The sequence below is a fragment of the Corvus brachyrhynchos genome, unplaced genomic scaffold (assembly GCF_000691975.1).
Source record: "Corvus brachyrhynchos isolate BGI_N302 unplaced genomic scaffold, ASM69197v1 scaffold105, whole genome shotgun sequence".
NCBI classification, from domain to species: domain Eukaryota; kingdom Metazoa; phylum Chordata; class Aves; order Passeriformes; family Corvidae; genus Corvus; species Corvus brachyrhynchos.
Genome location: NW_008238452.1, coordinates 940,492 through 961,450, shown reverse-complemented (window position 1 = coordinate 961,450; position 20,959 = coordinate 940,492). Strand labels below are relative to the sequence as shown.

The window sequence follows — 20,959 nt, the reverse complement described above, 5'->3', positions numbered from 1 at the left end:
ACATGCACACGAATGCTTAGGCACTATAACAAGCCCAGTGTTCTACACACAAAAAACCCCCCAAACAAATTAATTTGGTTTCCAGTAGAGGATAATACAGTTCTTCTTGGCATATTCCTACACGGCTTTAGTAAAGAAGATGCATCTTATTAAGATCATACTTAAAGTTATTTAAATCAATTAGCATTAAAGTTTCTGTCAAAAGTAAACATGCGCAGAGAGATTGTCAGTTTGGCTCACTTTATACTGAGGAGGGATGGAATGCCTTTCTCTTACCTGGAATTTCTCTATATTTGAGGGATGGGGAGGAAGTATAAAGTTGGGCTATCGACTTGTTGCCCAGGAATTAGTGAGAAATGTATATTCTGCAACTTTGGAACTTTCCTGAGATTTTTGTACTGCTGTGTTTGAATTTGGAAATGGAGCAAGTTTTGTGGTAATTACCCCTAATACCATTTTGATTAGAATCTCATATGCCCACATTTGTTTAAGAAGAGAAAAATATCTAGAATATTTTTTTCTCTCCCAAGATTTTTTGTCCACAGTAATCACCACAAATTTTCAAGGAAGGGACTTTGCAGAAGAGTGTGCATTAAAAAAAAAATACATTGAGATTTTATTCTATTTATAATAACCTTCCTAAGTAAATTGCTATTTTAATTTTATTAGCTTCACAGATTTCAAATTTTAGCCATTGGATTGAGCTATGCAGTTGCCTCCAAGATGAAGGAAATGCCTCTATTCATATAAAGATTGGGGGGAGCTATTTACAGAATATATCTCTTCTATTTGGTGAGGGATTTCTATTTGATGCATGGGGACAATTGGTTTGTAACTGAGCTACTGCCTTAGGGAAAAGAGAATGCAAACGAAAGGCATTTATGCACTCCTCAGAGCATGTATCAGCCTTGTTCTGGAATGACATTCTGAAGTCTAAACAAGACGACTCTGGAGAAAAGAGCATAAAAAGGTGCAGTTTGAGAAACTACACCTTGTAGCCGGGAGCTGTCATGGTTTGTCTCCTCTGTAAATTGACATAGTAGGGAGACCCATGCATTTATCAGCGCGGTGTATATTGCAGAGAGATTTGTAAGGTAAAATTTTGTTTGATAACATTAGAGGGACAGATTTTTGTGCAAGGGTTATGTAAGTAATCATGTATAAAGGACAAGAATGACAGGGCTGTGGTGAGGAAGCCTAGGATGTGGTTTGAGTCCTGCTGTTTAGAAAGAAACCTACACTCATGTAATTGTTAGTGCTTTGTTCATATTTTAATTTAAGGGTAGAAATCAGGGTTTTGATCTGTAAAAATTTAATTCTTTTGTGCTGAATGCATCATCAGAGCACCATGAGTTTGCCTGTTCTAAGGAACTCTTGTACTCAGTACTTTTAACCTTAGCACACAGCAGTTCTCAAATTGTGACTGTGGCTTCCCTGGGGAGGCTCACGTCTCTACCAAGTGAGATCCAAGCAGATGTCAACAGCATGACTCCTTTGTTGTTTTTCTAGAGATGTAGTGTAAGTATAACCTTGTTATGAGTACTCAATCATGAATAGAGAATGGGAATCCTGAAGAGTTCAAACTTTTATAACTTTACATATCTGAAAACCTGGGTCTTAATCTTTTGTTCAATTTTTATGTTCCTAAGGATCTACCTAAGTCACTACCTAAGTTGTCTACTGTCATGGTTTAGTATAGTTTGGGTTTTTAGTAAAGAGGGCATCAGCTACAGAAATTATTCTCTTGCAAAGAGGTGCTTACAGCTTCCTCTACGACTTGACAGAACCAAGCAATTGGCTAGTTTGAATATTGGCAACTTTTTGAGCCACTTAAGAAGCTTGACATGCCCCTGTGATCCACATTTAAGAACGAACAGAGCCCGGGAAAGCTCTCTTGTCTTCTGGCTTTTGGACAGGAAGCAGGTGGGAACCTGCAGGTGTCCCAGTGGGGCCAGGCTGGGCCTTGCTTGGGCTGGGCCAGGTCTTTCTTGGCCCAGCTGGGTCAGCTGTGGTGTGGCCCTGTTCCATCCACGGCCCCCCCCCACAGCCCTGCTCCGTGCAGGCAGCCCCTGGTGCGGCTGAAACTCATCTGAGGCCGCTGCCCCACTGCCCGGCAAAGATCATGTGACCAACAGCAATAAGTGAATTCCAGCTGCAAGGCCCTTTAGTGCTGTAAGTTTCTTCCAGAACAGATGAAGCCTGAAGACACCAATCCTCTCCCGAGTCGGAGGAAGAGGAAAGGTGGAGGCAAGTGAGGAAAACACCATAGAGACACCAAAGTCAGTGAAGCAGGAAGAGCTGAAACCCTGAGGGAAGAGAAAGAGGAGATGCTTCAAACCTAGAAGCTGAAATTCTGTTGTAAAGCTATGGTGGTGATGGACTGTGATACATCAGAGTACCCATTGTAATTTCATGAAAGCGTGGGGGGTGGAGCATTCAAACTGTACTTGTGAGCAAAAGTACCTGTGCTGAAATAAGCAAATGACAGTAGCTGTAATTTGATGAGGACCCTTGCTCCCAGGGAAGGAGGAGGGCCTCTATTCCTAGAGATGAAGATGCTCCCAGAGATAGGTGAAGAGAACCTTTGCTTCTGAACAGCTCAACCTTAAAGTGGTACCCCAGTAGCTCAACACTGGACCCTCGAAAGCAGTTGTGGGGAAAGCTGTAAATTGGGGGAATGGACTTTGACATGCGAGCAGAGAACCAACCCGGGCGGCTGTCTTGCTGTGACACTGAAGCCATGAGAGAACTGTTTCTTGTGGAGATGTCTCCATAGCATGAGCAAGAGAGACTCCTCTCCCTAAGTGAACTGAAAAAAGGTTATTATAGAGGTGGTAAACTGACTGGAAGTCTCAAGGGTTTTCTTTTTACATTGTCAGTGGGAGAAGGGAGAAAGGTGGGGGGAGGAGAAGTGTTCTGAAGGTTTAGTCTGACTTTTTTTTCCTTCTTTCTTTTAGGTCTGTTAATAAACTTCCTTAAATTCTTTAAAATTTTGTGCCTGCTTTGCTTTCTCCTAATTCTTATCTCACTGAAAGAAAATAAGTAAGTAATAGATATTTTGAACCAAACCACTACACTCTAATTGGTGTTTCTGCCCGGTTTACGAACTGAACCCGCTACATCTATCTAAGGTCACTTGGGTTTTTTCCCATGTTTCTGCTCAATATTTACTTTCTCTAAAGTTTTTGTAGTGTTATATTGGATGGTTACGTGGCCTCACTGCTGTCAGAAGTGGGATGCTGTCCTCTGACCTGAAGTGCCTTTGGACACCACATTTCCCTCTGAGGGAAACCTTGAGTGATACTTCTGTAGAAACTTTTGGAAACTTTGCCACAACCTCCCCTCTGAGGTAATTTTTGAGGGAAGTTGTGTAGTTTTTTTTGAAAATCACTATCCTGGGGTGGCTAGTGTAAAGAAAATATTTTGCTTTCCTTTCTTGAAAACTTTGTTAGTTGCCACACTCCCCCTAGGGTGGAGTTGGCTAAAGAAAATAGGGATAGTGACAGACTGGTTACTCAGAAATCTGAAAATGAAATAATATTATCTTTACAAGATTTGGTGAAAGAATTGTAGTGTCAGAAAAATGAGGAAAACAAAAAAAGGCCGCTGGCAGAGAGGCTGCTTGCTGCTGAGCACGAGTGTTTTAGGGAGCCTCAAATGGATTTTCGGACAGCGCATGAAAGAAAAAGAATAGTACAGGAAAAATTCTGGGGTGTAGGACTAGTAACATTCTCAGCACGAGTGTTTTAGGGAGCCTCAAATGGATTTTCAGACAGTGCATGAAAAAGAATAGTACAGGAAAAATTTTGGGGTGTAGGACTAGTAACATTCTCATAAATAAGTTCTTTTGACTCAGACCTTTTGTGTGGAGGAGCTGGGACACGTGTGAGCTAATCTGTTGTTCTAATAAAGAGCAAGATGTGGTTTTTACATTGGCATCTGATGACGAAGAAGGAGCATTGCAACCCTTAATTAAAATTGAAACCTCAAATGATTGGCAGAGTGAGCAAACTGCTGCTGAAAGGGTGCTGTGTACGGCTGCTGAAATGGGAAAGTCTGGACATGAATTGGGTGAGACTGAAACCCAGTCAGTATTAATTTTGCAGTGGAATGTCGAAAGGCAATGTGTGCTTTCTGGGCAGCAAAGAGTTAAAATCACTGGAGCAAGGGTTATTTGACAAACTGCCAGGGTCAATTTATGTCTCACAAGTGAGAAAAGGAAATTTGCTGATCTTAACCCTGAAGGAAACCCAGAGAGTGCTCTATCACAGTGCTGGATATTTGCTGCAACACAAAATAGAATTTCTGAAGTTATGGCTAATTTGGATCTACTAACAGCTACAGTATTAAGTGTTGCAAACCTAACATTAGAATTTCTGGTACTAGCACACATTCCTTCAACAGTAGAGGGATGGCCTTACACTTCCCTTCTAATTCTCTTATCTGGCCAGTTTATTACAGGAAATTGAATAGCAATACTTTTCCCTTAAAGGCTGCTGAGCTAAGTTTTGTGGAATTGGTAACTCAAATTCAGAGAGCTTCCTACTTGTGGGTGGCTACCCTAGTTGTGAAAAATATATGTCTTTTATGATTCCATTCCAGAAACCTGAGAAGGCTGAATTAGCCCTTACCTGCATGGTGGGGAAAGGGCAATGCACTTTTAATTAACTACTGCAGGACTTAGATGCTGCGCTTGCCTCAAACCAGAGGAAACCCCCCTGAAAAAAAAAAGGGAAGAAACAGCAGTGGGGTGAACATTTAATAGAATAAAAGTTGGGATTCCACCTGAGAAATATCAAGCCCGAGCTGTTAAATAATTTGAATCACTAAAGCATAACTAGGAATGAGTTCCAAGTGGGGAATCTGCCAGCAGATTTATATGAGAAAACTCATAGCAAACAGCCAGAAACAGAAGATAATAATTTTTCCCTTAAGCACTTTTTAACTTGTGGTTACTTTGGTGCTATATGTAAGAATGAAATCAACACTCCAAATTTTCACTCTTCTTTCATAGGAACCTGCTAACAGAAACAGATGGAAATTTTAACTGCCCCCCTAATTGCCCCCATAATATATTCATAATTGATAACTGTATTATCAGTTACTAATATTTGTGATTTGTTTCTGTGTTCATAGAGACCAACTTGTTGGGACACCAAATATTAGTAGGATTATATAAGACAAATCATTTTATGTATCGTTAGTTTGATTTTTTTCTAAGTTTTTTTTCCTTCTTCTTTTTAATAGAAAAAAATTGGTGTAGGAAAAGGTTTTACTTTTGTTCTATGGATGTATATTTTTGTTTCAATGAATTGAGCATTAGAAAATCCAACCAAATATAGCCTGGGAGTTGGTAAAAGAATCCATCATTCAAGTGTGCATTTATTGACTTCTGTTGAGCAATGTGATATTCTTCCAGCACCTCCTTCAAATCTAATAACAATACTGGACTTTTAACAGTATTAGTATCTATTGCATGAGGTTTAGGTTATATTTGTCCCTAAAATTTGGAGCATGGATAAGATTTGTGTACAATAATGAGGTGAATGTTTTAACTCATATATTGCATTGCAATTTGAAGTGACTTTGGCTGACAGCGATGAAGAGATCTGCAGCTAATTTCCACTGCCTCAACTAATCCATCATGCTTTTTAACTGTGCACACTGACTGTGAGCTGGAAATCGTGGCTTCAGTATATGAAAGCATTGTAGAACTCTTACTTTTTAAAGAATTTATATTTTATGGTTTTTTACACAGCAAAAGACCCATAAAATACTTTTATGGCCCAGCCACAATAGGACAGAAAGCCTATTGTATTGTTGTATCTGTGTGGGTTATAGAGGCCTTGAGGTTTAGTTAAAGGATTGTTGTTATGGTTTTTGAACAGTAATTACGTGAACTAGCCTATTTGATTATGCTAATGAATTTGTGCTTTGATATTATGGATGTTAAAATCCCTTAGATCTCTATGGAAGTGACCTAAAATAATTCCGGTCCCTTTTAATGACTATGACTTCATCAAGGTATTGTGTTCCCTAGGAATTAGAACTATTAACCTGAAGGAGACAACTGAAAAGAGTGATTTTTCCTGCAACCATTCATGGGTTTGAATGCTGAGGAGACGAGAATGGGCATAGCTATCACTGCTTTTAGACAGAAGTGCAAAATACCTGATATGAGTCACCTTTCCTGTAGTTAAAAAGGGAGGGGATAAAAGAGGGAAAAAAAAATAGAGAAACAAAAAACTGAATAATAATCTCTGCATCGAGAAAGTGGTTTATTTTACAGCCTATGCATTATTGCACAGGCTTTGAACTGAGATAAAACAACAAAATGCAGAGTCTATTTAGTTAACGTAAACGGATTTCAATTTTCTTATGCAATCTCAGAAGCAGAGAACAAAGTTTTATCAAAATTATTTTAGAAAATTAATTCTGCAGTTTAAGTCCACTGTGCCTAACATATGTACTGAGATTTTAATATCTTTTTCACTCTGTACACTTTTTTTACAGGTGTACCCTAACTATCATTCAAATGCCTGCTTTTTCAGTAAAAAGTTCTATATTTTAGGTGACTCAGTGGTGAACTTCTGTCCTGTCCACATATTCTTTCCAGGTATCAATGTGGATAATGTGGGTGCACTCCAACATGTCATATGGATTTTACTCTTTGGGTTACAAAAGCCTGGTGCAGAGTAACTTGCATAAACAAAAATGAAGGAGGACAGTAGTAAAAGGCTGCAAAAATTCCAAGGTGTCATTACTGCTGGCTTCTGAATTCCATTAGTTTTTACCATTACTCTGGATTACTAAGGATGTGTTTAATTAAAAAAAAAATATTCTTATCAATGTAAAGGGTCCAATCTAGTTTCTTTTTACTCACACAGTGAAATGCATTGAAGTTGAATAAGGGTATGAAAATCTACTCCTACTTGCTGTAAGGTGTAGATGTAGTCAACAGTAGTCTTCATGAGCTTTGTAGCACTTCCTAAAATAAATATTTTTCTGTGATATTTTACCTTATTTTGAAATGTAACCTCTTTAAAACAAGTCAAAACCAAACCAGCCAAACAAACAAACCAAAAAAAACCAGGACACAAAAAATCTTCAGGAGACCGACATTTGAATTCTGAAAGGTGCTTTTGAGATCTAAATGTGTCCTCTGCCCATAAAAGTGAATATATTTAACACTTGGAAATTGATGGAAATTGCAGTGAGACAGCCTTCCTTTCAGTATCACCTACTTAAAGATGGTGCCTTGAGGGTATCATTACTTATTAAAAACTATTCAAACATCTGTGGCCTGGAAATTAAGCTGGAAGTTTTGTAAGGGGCACATTTCATTGTGAACGCTCTTCTGGTTTTGAATAACGGTCCTTGAGTGTTATTGTAACACATTTACGTAGTGCTTTCATAGGCTTCCTTCATACTAACAAGGTGAAGTACAAAGCAGTTTTCTTTCTTTTCTTACAGACCTTTAAATAGGTCAGGTAGCCTTTTAAACTCATAGTTTTTCTAATTGCGTTTAGTCTTTATGTAAACGGACTCCATGACAAATGCCAAGTGAAACGTTAGAAATCCTAAACTGAAGGACTTAAAGAGTCACTGAAACTTCCACACTGTCCAGGCCCAAAACATACAGAGATCAGATACTAATCAAAGAGAGTAGATATTGGAAAAGGGTTTAACCAGGTTGTGAATAGCTCGCTGCTCATTATGGCATTTGGAAGAATCCCTTTCAAAAAAACAAAGGCAACCAGGGATGGTCAGAGCTGTGATACAGCTGACTATCCATGGAAGACTAAACAGTTAAGGAATTCTTAATTTCAAAGGGATGTGTTTAAGAAGCAGTTTAAAAGAGGGGTCTAGACTACAAATGCCCCAGAGAGGATGATTAGAATTTATAGCTTGCTGGGTTTAAGCATTTTAGAAATTAACTTTTATTGTGCCTAATATTTGTTTGATGATCACTCAACATTTAAGCAGAAATTCTGCTGCGTTCTCTATCCAATTCAATACTGGTCCTGTGGGCAGCAAATATTTAAGGCTCCCTGGTGAATTAAAAAACTAGAGGCACAGTACTACCCTTACTGTATTATTATGTAAATCCAGCTGTGTTAAGGAAATTTATCAAATCAGTAGCTAGTGGAGACACAAACTGAAGTCTCAGGAAAAGGCATTCTGAATCTAGACCACAGCTTGTTTTGGAACGACTTTACATATTTCCATCTGTTTAATCCCACAATAAAAATCTGTTCATCCTTCATGCGACTCAACAATTCCTGGCTTACAGAGATTTTTTTTTTTCATTGGTAATTCAACCTGTTTGCATAGCATAAGCTTCAAAATGAAAAGAATTCAATTAGGAAAAAAAATCTATACTTATGATTTACCAAATAATGAATAGTTTTTTTCCCATTAAATTTCAACTGCAAAAATCTCCATGGCCTTGTATGGTTTACATGACCTGAAGACATCATTTGGCACTTAATTGGACTGTGTGTTTGGGAACAGATTTCCTGTAAAGCACTTAACATGCTTTAACTCTAGTTTCATTGAGACTTCTTTGGGATTGTTATGAAGAATAACAAGGACATCTGAAAGCAGATTTCTTAATTTCTGTGTGCAACTGAGGTAGCATTAAATGGCAAAGCAATTTAAAAGTGCCTGCTATTGTGACGAGAAAAGTTTTCTTTTCAGTTTTAAGTATTTTGACATGCACATGTTTGTTCTCAGAAGTGCAGTAGGGCTTTAATTGCTTTGAATAAAAATACCTGAAATCAAAGTTTGGTTTCAGTGCAGCTGAGTTTGAACACAGTGGGAGGACCATGTTTATAAATCTTAAATAACTTCCTTTCTCTGGAGGTTCTTTTTTGTTTGCTATGGAAAACAGACTCTAGTTAGATCTGAATAAACCAAGGACGATATGCAGACCATGAGGTGTAAGTAAATGTGTCGTAGTGATGTAGTTAGACCTGATCTAGTCCCAATGATATATGAAATGTATTCCATTGTGGTCATTACAGAAGCAAGAATCTTGCAGCACTGAAATTTGGGGTAGTCTCTCTGATCATTTTCTGTTCCTCTGACACCAAAATATAACTCCATGGTGAATGTTGCAGTCTGTAGCCATATGTGATTCTACGCCTTTGCCAACATGTTTTTCGGTTTTACTGCCTATTTTTCCCTCTTGAGAGGGAAATTCCTGCAAAAGATAGAATAAAATTGTAGATTTAGACAAAAATACTTCAGCATGTTTACTCTTAGAAAATGTCTGTCTCAGAAAATCAATATAGCACTTTTAGAATGTTTCATTTCAAAAAAGTAGGTTTTGTTAAATAAAGTTAGAGGATTTTACTTTGAGTTACATTTGAATTATTGCTCTTTTGTTGAGGAATAAAGAAATTTCCAATCCTATGAATTCCTCAGCTCTAAAAAATGCTGAGATTTGATCAAGTCTCAGAACATTAAAAAATTACAAGTAACATCCAGGGCAAAAATGAACAACAGCAAGCTTGTCTTGAATTTTTTCTTTGTGTGTGTTTTTTTATTTATTTCACTCTATGTGCAAAACTTGTAATATATGAACTTTTTTTTAAATATTTTTTATGAAGAAACACTCCTTTGAAAAGATTGAAAAATTGATACAATACAGCTTTGAATATTTTTTTATATTTTTGTTCTGCAAACTGAAGTTTGCATTGGCGGAGAAAATGCCGTCAAAATAATCAAAAGATTCTGAATACAGATTAGAAGATAATATGGGATATGGGCGCAATGCAAAAATAATAAAACTAAGGGCAGAATATCAGAGTTAGGCAACGATTTTACTATTTTGTAGAAGCTAACCAATTGCTGTTCTCTCCCCTCCGCCCTTTAAAAAAAAGCAGCTATTTTTATGAAGGACCATATCTTTCTTTCTTAGTTATTTAAAACAGTATGCTACTAGGCTGGGGAGTTGTTACAATTGGTTCTTCTAAATTTTGATATTTGAGACGATAAAGCTTGCATTTTTTTTTTTGAGTCCTTTTGTAGAGATTGTCATGAAAAGGTTTTCTTTTATAAATATTTACAAAATATTTTTGTCATTGTGAAAACATATATTCCTAATAAAGAAGTTTAGATAACCATCTTGTAGTCTTTCTGCTATCTTTGGGATTATTTTTTGAATAAGCTGTTTGTCCCCTTTACTTATATCTGGTTTTCATTTTATGTTAATAACATCACATAGAGTTCAGCCTGACTAAAATAATCAATTAAAGAGTAATAGAAAAGAAAAGAAAAATAGAAAAAATGAAACTCCAGGAATGTCAACCAAGTCTGCCTCAGGTGGGCATGAGATGCTGCTAGGAAGAGGTTAAATTCACCAGCTCACCTCACTTCAACTCCAACAACTCCCTGAATTAAGTAAATGTAAAATAGATTTACACATTTTAACCCTCTCAGGAATTAAGTCCTGAATCAGCCAAAGTAGTACCTGGACTGGGATACTCAACAGGTTGTAAAGTGAAAGTCCATAAATTTTTGATGTGATTGTTCAGATTGCTCCTGGCACTGGCAATTGAAGGGGTCTCTTTGCTCATGCCTCAACAAAGGAATAGCTTAAGGCAATCACAAGCATTTTCTTGCTTTTAACTAAATGAAGCTGTTTCATTACTTTCAGCTGAAGTGTGTGGGCCTATGCAATCAGGAGGAAATGATGTGAAGGGGCTGGACTGCAAAACAATTTTTGTCTTTTTACAGGACAAAAAGCAGGAAAGAGACTAGTTGTTTCCTTAAAAAAGACCTTGTTGCTTATGTTTCATTACAGTATTAAAGTGTCAACACTTCATTTAGCTGAAAACTACATCACCTGTGTGAGAAGAAAGTGAGAGCACAGAATCAGGAACTTCAGGAATCCAGGAACTTAATGTTTTTTTTGTCAAATACTGTTTGGTTTTCGATACATTCCTGTAAAACTTTCCCACCTGCTTGGGTAACATTTTTATACCCCTGTCCCATGCTTGCACTGGACTACTTTACATCACAGTGCCAATACAAAGAGGTCTGAAAGAGGGCGTAAGTTATTCTACCACAACTGATACAACGTGTGATTATTTTTCAAATAGATTCTTCTCTTCTTCTGCCAATACATTAAGGTTGGGTACTGCCACAAAGGAAAACAGCCAAAAAATGCTCACTTCTAGCAGATTTTTCAGGCCTAAAAATATTTCTGAAATGTTTCATAAAACTTTTTATTTTTTTATCTTAGTCTGAACTACTTTGAGTAATTTAGGGATAGCAATGCACTAAGGCATTTAAGGAAAAACAAGGTTTGAGCCATTTGCATTCCAGCCTCATTGGAGGGCTGATCTATTTTCAGTGACAACGGCTGTGGGAAAGATGATAAAAACATCTGCAGCATCACCAGATTTTAATCTTCACATTCAGAGTTCTGAGATAATCTTACAGATGTCTGTACCTCATTACATGGCTACTGGGGGATTGTTTCATCTGGTACACTTTTGCAGCCGGGTGTACCTTTAATAAGCAATCTGGCATTAGCCTTCTGTTTCTGCCACTGGAAAGCACAGGATTGTGATATATCAATGGTACTGTTAATTACACTGCTGTGCTAGGCATCATTAAAGCTCATAACGCTGAAAGGCATATCAGGAGGATTCACTTTTACTTAAGTGAACCTGCATTAAGCGACTCAAGGAGACTGTTGCAAGTTTCGTTTTCCTGGCAACCCATGGTTCAAGATGAAAGGTGCTTGCTTCAAACACTCTTTTTCCTTCAAACATTCTTTTAAAAGTAAAAAGAAGCAGCTGTTTTACTTGAGACTGTTGACCAGTAATAGAGCTCTGTGATTTTATGGAATAAAGAAAACAATGTTGTATGAAATACTTCAGGTATTCTTGCATTTATCTCACATTCATATGGTTATAGAGGACTTCTTTTATATAAATTTTGATCAAATTCCAGGAGTGGAGGAAAAGAAAAAAGCAAGAAACATGGAACAATATATTATGTGTGTATATAACAGAACCCTACAGAGAAAATTACAGAAGATGCTGTTCTCTCTCTCCTTTTTAACAAACTAGGCATAGTTCCAGGGATCCAAAAGCCTATAAACTAGCTTGTAGCATAAAGTTCTTTTCATTCAGTATTCCTCTTGATCTGAAGAATACTATTTTTTCATCATGGGAAAACTGGAGTGACAACATGAAAACAAAGTCAGCAGTTACATGCGCTTTTAGGAAGGTGTAATTCTTGTAATATCTTCTAGTGAAACATCATACATAGAAAATACTTAGCAAGGAAAGCCAAGATCAATAATTCTTAATATTTACATGACATTTGCAGTTATTGCACAGTTTGCTTGGCTTGAGTGTTAATTTATTCTCTCAGCCTAAATTTGACTTTTAATTAAATTATGTGCCCTTATATTATACATTTGAAGAGCATGACTTTCACAAATGCCTTACAATAATACAGCTAGAATAAGAGAGATGCTGGTACTCTAATCACTGTCATGGTAAACTAATTGTTACAGAAAAGATGCGTTAGATCTAGTTAAGTCATCAAGTGTGTGGACTTTATTAAATATTAATTAAAGTTCTTGTTAATTGAAATGGATTACTTGCTTAAATTACTCACATTTTCTTATCTGTAACAGCAGTTTCTGAAGGTTTTAGATATTAGAAGTTCCAGTGTATGTGAAGAATTGCATCCTGTTCTCTCCAGCAGATAAACACCTGACTCATCACCTTATTATCTTCAAATTTTTGTCCTCCTGTTTTTACAAAAGGTTATGTGTCAAAGAAGGGAGTGTAGTGTGCTGGGAAATATTGAATTATATATTTTTAATGATCATAGAGTTGAAGGAGCTGATATAGTAAAGTCTAGCATTATGAAAAGCAATTTTTTGAGTAGTTAGAAAATCAACAGAGATACTATATGTATATGTATATGTATATGTATATGTATGTGTATTTCTCTTGTGATTTCTTCTTAATTTAAGTGTGGGAAGATAACAGTGTCAGAAATAAGTGAGTTACTTTTTTGCCCTGCCGTACTTATGCAAGCTGAAATCCTACCTTTGTTGTAATCTGGCAAAACAGCTGTTGCCTTCTGTTTGAATAGCATTTTCATGTACCTATGTAGCATTACTCTTAATTTCAGGATAGTCTATTGAGAAGGATGTTCAGAAACAGAGGGAAAGATTCTTTGTATTGGGTAAAATATCAGAAGGATTTTCAGTGCACTAAGATTTTATTTGTACTTTAAAGGATTGTCAGAGTCTGCAGTGAAAATTATTGTATAAGGAAAACCTGCTACAATTGTATGACTAATTATGCAGGAAGGGGTAATTCATACCAAAATATGTTCACAGTTAATTGCAAACTGGAAAAACAATTTCTTCTTCAGTAACAATTGAAAATAATAGGACCTTCATTATCCCAATACTCCTGTCTGCACTAATAAGATCAGATTGTTGGAGAAAAAAAGCCATTATAGAATCTAATCTGCTGCCGTCATAGGGAACTATGCAGTTAGTCAGGAAGCTCCATGGGTTGCAAGTCTAAGAACACTTCTAGCTTTATATAAAATAGTCCAGACCAAAGAAGAGATTGGAACCTATATAAGAAGAAATCGAAAGTTATCAAGAAAGTGTTCAGTATTCTAGATCCTTGGATCAGTTTGGGAATTGTTAAGTAAGGCTCTGGCATAGTCGTGACATTGAACAAATATGGAGAAAAACCCAAATGCTTCAATTATGTTTTCCTGACTTTACATAAACTCAAATCAAGAATTTAATTACTTTCAAGTTTTCCTTCCCTTTTAACATCCTTTTAACATTACAGGTTCCTTTAACCTGTAATGTAAGCTGCAGAAATTGTTTACAAAATCTTCACTTAGTGAATATTTGTCAGTTACTTTTAATCTTTTACCACATATCTGTGTAGAAAATATTTCTTCATTATCGTAACCTGTTAGATTTGAATGAGGAACATAAAATTCATCAGTCTGAAATTTCTTCTATTTTCTGTCAGTAGAAATAATTTTGCTAGTAATCAAATACTCACTTTGTAATACCGGAGCAGCCAATGGGATAATCCATAAAAGCAGAAAGGTGACAAAAGTTTGAGACTTCAAAAAAATCTTTATCTTTTATATGCCTCTTACCTATATTTTAATGAAAAGAACTAATGCACAGGGCTAACTTTTGAATATGTTTCTTAAAAGCTTTACTGGCATACTGTTCTCACCCAAAACTTTGGCAGCCTTAACAAATTATGAATAAAATCTACCTAACAATGTCCACCTCCAAAAATAAAATTATAAGTAAGGTTAAAAAACATTCTGTTTTTCAAAATTACATGTTCATATTTATTTTTCTCATTTCTTAATTGGGCAGATGAACTCAATCTTCTCACACTTGTGCCTGAAATTATGCAGTGATGGAATTTCTATCACAGAAATTTTAGCTTCAAGTTCAAAGAAATTAAGGGAAATCCTATAATGATATGCAAGAGGTACAAATGATCACATTAGGCTCTTCTGATTTTTAGTCTGTGAATTGTGAGATCTGAAAACTTAGCTTGAAAATAAAAAGTGAGAGCCTCATGAAACATCTAACTCCTAGAGCTGATGCTTTAGTAAAGCCTCCAAATATAAGAGCACTGTAGTAAAAATTGTCAGAGTGATCATATTATTGGCAGATTGCTGATGACAGTTGTATCTGTTTTCGAGGGTTCCCTAGCTGAGTGCACTGATACGAGATTTTCACTAAAACAGGAGCTGTGTAACTAGTCCCAGCTGAATTAGATTACTCTTTCTCAGGATAAAAGGCGTCCCATAGTCCATGATGTGATATTTTTTGTCTTTTCCCAGGTAATGAGAGAATGCTGGCAAAGCGATGTCTATTGTTGTCATGGCTGCATAGAACGGTGTTTCCATATTTGAAGAGGGAAGAAAAAAGGTTCCCTTTTTTTGTAATAGACTCTTTTTATTTTCTTTCTCTATCATTTGGATGATAGTTAAAACTGCCCAGAGGTCAGATTTGTCAGAAGCAGCTTGGTTATAGGCAGGAGACACGAAGTAGAGTTCAATATACGTATGCCAAGTTCTATGGACATAAAATGACAGACAATGTTGTGTGGTACAACAAAAGGTACTTTATGGTGTAGAACACCCAGGACACGGGAGAAGTGGGCCAGACTGAGAATACACTTGTGTATATACTGGCACAATTATTTCCAGTAGAATTCAGCTGTTCAAAGGATCTGAGCCCATAATGTATGACCTCTGTTCTACAGAGCTCTTAGAATTCTCTTACTTCCCAAACGTTTCTTTTAGACTAACTGCATGGAAAATTGGGAGGCAGAAGCTCTTGGTAAGAAAAATAACTGCAAGTATTGTTGGCTGCACTGATGCTTCAAGAACTGCTATTCATCTTCTATAGATAGTTTATTTGGCTATAAAATTTAGGCGATTCATCAATATTACTGATATTTCTATAATTTGAAGGACTTTTTTTTCAAATAGCATTCAAACTACTGTGTATTCTTAGTTTCAATAGCATGCCATCACAAGTCTCTCATTCCACTTATACTCAAAAATATTACAGGAAAAAAACATCTTAATTGGTGTTTAAGACCAAGACAAAGTTCTTTAATGAAGGACAGATGAAAGACACACTCAATATAAAATTCTGTTACTGTCTGTGACTTGGACATGCAGTTGGGAGACAAAATCCTTGCAAGGGATTTAGACATATCCTTCTGGAGGACTGGGGTTAAAATGCTTCACCCAGCTTCTGAGGGAGACTTAGTAATTCAAGCATTGCCAAAAGCTCATCGCAGCTAACCTTCATTTTGAGGACAGAGAAGGGAAAACCCTTCACCATAAGGATAGTCACAGGCTAGTGGTTCATTTTAAAAGCAGGTTAATATTGCCCCATCTTAAAAATAGTGCTCATGGGGAAAATATTTCTGCTTTGAGGAAATAACATCTTTTCCTTGAGCCAAGCTTCTATAGGGTAAAAATGGGATGCGTAATAAAATCTGTGTGTTTTATTGGATAGTTAAAATTCAAGTACTATTTCAGTAAAAGGTTTGCAACCAGTGGAAATTTATGTAAAAAAGTAATTATATGCTGGTTATAAAAATATAATGTGATTATGCATATGATTTATGTGGTCATTATAAAAATTTGCCAACCTTACTTTGTGTTCGTAACAAGATCTATATTTTAATTGTAGAATAAAAGCTACTTTAAAAAATCTAACAACTTCAAGTTGTAAAAACACAGCTCACGTTACTAACCTTTTAAACTCTATGAAAGAGTCAATGAGGTTTGAGTAACTGCATGCTTGGTGGTCTGCTCTTAGTATTATGCAAGCCTAAAAAGTGGTTTTTAATGGAAAAAATAATAACTTGAAGGAAGATCAGCTAACATTCTGTGGGCTTGACTGAATGTAATCAGTGCCTTAGAAAAATAAAGGGTTGAATGAAGATGACTGTGAATTACCACTGTGATGTGATCACAAAAAAAGTCAAATGCATTTAAGAAATTATATTTCTCACAGATATTGGTGGGTATTAATTCCAAATTAATAGGTTTTCCCCTGTTAAAATGTTAAGATAATAGAAAAAAACTGCATTTGCATTATACTTATTACAGATCTGTCTGTGCCTAAAAAATAAAAGACACCCCCCCAAAAATCTACATGTTTAATTATTCAATTCTTTCATCTGGTAAGATGGTAAGATGAAAACTATTTACTTCAGATAAATGGCAGTCAAAAGCAAGACATAAATATTTTGGAAGGTTGGAGAAGATGTGGAAGATAGGATTAAACTGAGCAAAGGAAATGTTAGATGAAGTATAAATCACAACTCTTTTCAATAAAAGTATTTTTCTTTCACTGTAGATCAGTAACATCTTTCTTTTTGGTTGTTCAGAACTAAGCACTGAGATACCTGCTGTAGAGAGCAATTTTATACTGCCAAGGACAAATACAATATGATCTAACAAGCTTTCTCTCATCACTAATTCCTTTTTGTGGTACTTTAATCTGGTGATTTGGAAAATTGAAGAGAGAATTGCAAACAAGATGAATACTTGGCTTGAATTCGTTCATATTTTTCTCTATTTCTCCTCATGGCACAGCTATAATTATGTTCTTATGAATTTGCTGAGATTGTACTTCTATTTGTCAAGTATATTATTAAGGCATTGACCTGTATCACTCACAAACTCAAAACACAGTTATTTAAAGTAGAACCTGAAGCACCTTAAGAGCTTGTCTGTTCTTGTATGCCTGGGATTATCCAAAACAGAAGGAAAAATCATTTACTTTAGTCTACTTAACACTACTGTTTTTCTTTTGTCACAGTAACTGCTGTTGGGTGTGGAAAAGGCTCCTTGTGCCATCTATTTTTGTGTCTGCCTTGCATAAGTGGAGCGCTTCAGCTGGAGTGGCAAAGAATCTCCTGTCCTCTGGGGTGATTCAGCATGCTGCTGCTCTTAGGAAAGTAAGCAATTCTTCCATGGCCCACGTGTATCAGTAACCTTTGAAAGGACACAAACTTTTAATGAGAGGTGGCCCAACTAAAAAAGGCTTGAAGGAACTCTCATGACTTTGTAAAAGAGTTGAACTGCTTCTTCAGTCTTGTGTATTTCATAGCTGCAAGCATGTTTCTTATGAAATCACACGTAAGCCTCTCACCTGCACCTGAAACACTGGGACTATGTGCTTTCCTTCCTACAAGAGTCTGCCCTGGCATCTTTTTTCTGGGAACAACCTTTGGATGTATTCAATTTTTTGAGTAGGAATCCAAATTTCAACAGTGGGCTGCTGGAAGAGAATGACAGTTCTTTACCATCGGAAGGAAAGCATGTAGCCCCAGTGTTTCAGATGCAGGTGAGGGGCTGCCCAGGGGAGGTAAAGGCCAGCCAGATTTCTTTTCCTGGCAGCTTTTGTCTGGGAGCAATTCTTGGATTTACCTCTTTATTTTAGCTCGATGAGAGCAGAAAATTTTGAGCTGGAAGGTGAAAAAACCTAAGGTTTAGGGATGAATGCAGTAGCAATATCAAGAGCATTGGTTAGTGAAATAAGTACATCAGTCAGGTGGTTTGTGATAGATATAGAAGTGCATTATTCTTCAGAAGTAAGAAAAACTTCTGTGCTTTTTGTCGTGGTCAGACTTCTAGTTTTTATTTTCAAGGTCTTACATGTAATGTATTCCTTTGGGTATATGACTCAATCAAGTTTTATTTGCCTCTGACTTTCCCGCTCTACCCTGCACTGGTGCAGCCTCACCTTGAGTAGTGTGCAGTTTGGGCAGCACAATATTAAAAAGACATTAAGTTATTAGAGAGCATCCAAAGGAGGCCATGAGGATGGTGAAGGGCCTTGAGGGGAAGCCATATGAGGGGTGGATGAGGTCACTTGGTCTGTTCAGCCTGGAGAAGGGGAGACTGAGGGGAGATCTCATTGTGGATTTCAACATCCTCATGACCAGTGACAGGACTCAAGGAAACAGCATTAAGCTGAGTCAGGGTATGTTTAGGTTGGGTATCAGGAAAAGGTTCTTCACCCAGAGGATGGTTGGGCACTGGAACAGACTCCCTAGGGAAGTGGTCACAGCACAGGACCATCCCTAAGAATGACATCCATGTGCACAAGAGCATTGTTCAAATGCTTCTTGAACTCTGGCAAACTTGGTGCCATGAACCTGGGAAGCCTGTTCCGGTGCCCAACCACCCTCTGAGTGAAGAATCTTTTCCAATATCTAACTTAAACCTTCCCTGACACAATTTCAGGCCTTTCACTCTGGTGCTGTCACTATCACCATAGAGGAGAGATCACTGTCTGCCCATCCTCCTCCCTTCACGAGGAAATTGGAGACTGCGATGAGGTTCCCTCCTCAGTCTCCTCTTCTGAACAAACCAAATGGCATCAGGCACTCCTCAGACCACTTGCCCTCAAGGCCCTTCACAATCTTCCTTGCCCTCCTTTGGACACTTAATGTCTTTCGTATACTGTGGCACCCAAAACTGCACACAATATTCAAGGTCAGGCCGCCCCAGTGCAGAGCAGAGCAGAACAATCCCCTCCCTTGTCCAGCTGGCGATGCTGTGCCTGATGCCCCCCAGGACAGGGTTGTTCCTCCTGGCTGCCAGGGCACCGCTGACTCATGTTCAACTTGCCATTGACCAGGATGCCCAGGTCCTTTTTCACAGTGCTGCTCTCCAGCCTCTCATTCCCCAGTCTATGTACATCCAGGGTTGCCCCATCCCAGGTGTAGAATATGGTACTTTTCCTTGTTGAACATCATTTGGTTGGTGTTTGTCCAGTTGCCTAATTGGTCAAGCTCTGACTTTGAGGGATTTAACAGCTCCTCCCAATTTTGTGTCTTCTGCGAACTTGCTCAGTATCCCTTTCAGTCCAAGTCATTTATGCAGATGCTGAAGAGCAAAGAGCCTAAAATGAAGCTCTGTGGAACCCCACTAACGACAAGTCACCAGTGTGATGTTACCCTATTCATTATGAATGATTTCTGGACAAAACGGAACAATTACCTAATTCTATTATTTTTTTTTTATTTTTTAAAATAGTAGCTATTTCACTTTAAGCTACAGATATTCTAGCTTCAGAAATAATTAGGAATCAACTAACCTGTCAATTGCTTCAATAATTGAAATCTCCACAGGTTGCTAGTGGTTCTTGATTGTCCCAGCTGGGATCTGGAGACAGCTCTTTTTGTGTTTCTGGTTGAAGTCCATGTCTAGAATACAAATGGCATTTTCATGCGTTAGCCAAATACCAATCTTAAAGTTCTTTCATCAAGGAAAGTTGATAGTTCTGAAATGTCTGTGAAATAATACAAATCCTGGTATTGTGATATGGATTCGCTTCAGCTACATATGGAATAAAAAATTCTAGCTGCAGTGTTTTTTACCCATGTTTATAAATCTCAGAGAAATTATTAAAGCTCAGTAGATGCAACTGCTTTAATTATGGTAACATTAACTAGAAAGTAATATATATGAGGAGTCTAATCAAATTCTCTGGTTGTTTATGATTGAAATTCACGCCATTAATTTGTCAATTATGTATTCATTGTTAATGGGAACAGTGATACTGTTTGCTCACCTCAGCGTAGCAGTGTTATCTATGTATATCATGTGAGTTTTTGACTCAGATATATAAATATGGTAAAGATAATTTTCTAGGTTAATATACTCAACTCTAACTCATGCTGTAAATAAATGATTGTGCATGTGAAATCATATCTCCTTAATTCTCCTAACAAGTGCTGAAAGGGTGGAATTAGAGGAGTGGTATCCAGTGAAAGGACAAAAAGGGGCGAAATCCACAAACTGAAATATAAGAACCACTTAAACTGAGAAAAAAAAATTCCTGTGAGGGCAGTCAAACACTGAAGCAACATTCCCAGACTGGCTGTGGAGTTTCCTTCCTTGAAGATTCAGAATGTCCCCGGACATAATCTTGAGCAAGCCTGCTTGAGTTGGCCCTGATTTGAGCAGTGTGGGGTGGACTAGGTCCCTTCCAAACTGAGCCCCTCCAAGATTCTGTGTTATCCTTAGAACTGTTGCATTTTATTGCAGCTGATATTTCAATGGTGTAGCAGAAAACAATAGAGAAAGCACTTTTGGTTGTTTTTCACTATCATGGGTTAGCAAAGCATAGTCTTGGAAGTGATGTTCTTGCAAAGAGGTGCTTACAGCTTCCTCTGGGACCTGATAGAACCTATCAGCTGGCCAGTTTGAATATGGACAATTCTTTAAGCCACTTAAAGTTGTGACCACCTCTTTGATCCACACTTAAGAATAGACAAACTCCCCCCCAAGCTCTCTCTCGTTTCTGGTGCTGGGACAGGTGGCTGCGGGGCCCCATGTGGGGGCCAGCGGGGCCCGCCAGCACCCGCTTCGGGCCGGCCGC

General features: G+C 37.4%; 1 long non-coding RNA gene across 1 annotated transcript in view; it reads right to left on the bottom strand.

Annotated features, from left to right (window-relative positions):
• Positions 1-20,959, bottom strand: part of LOC108447335 — a 93,491-nt gene that overhangs the window by 39,170 nt on the left and 33,362 nt on the right. Inside the window, exon 2 of the long non-coding RNA XR_001862862.1 lies at positions 19,673-19,781. This is a non-coding gene — a long non-coding RNA (uncharacterized LOC108447335). The remainder of the gene's footprint in view (positions 1-19,672; positions 19,782-20,959) is intronic.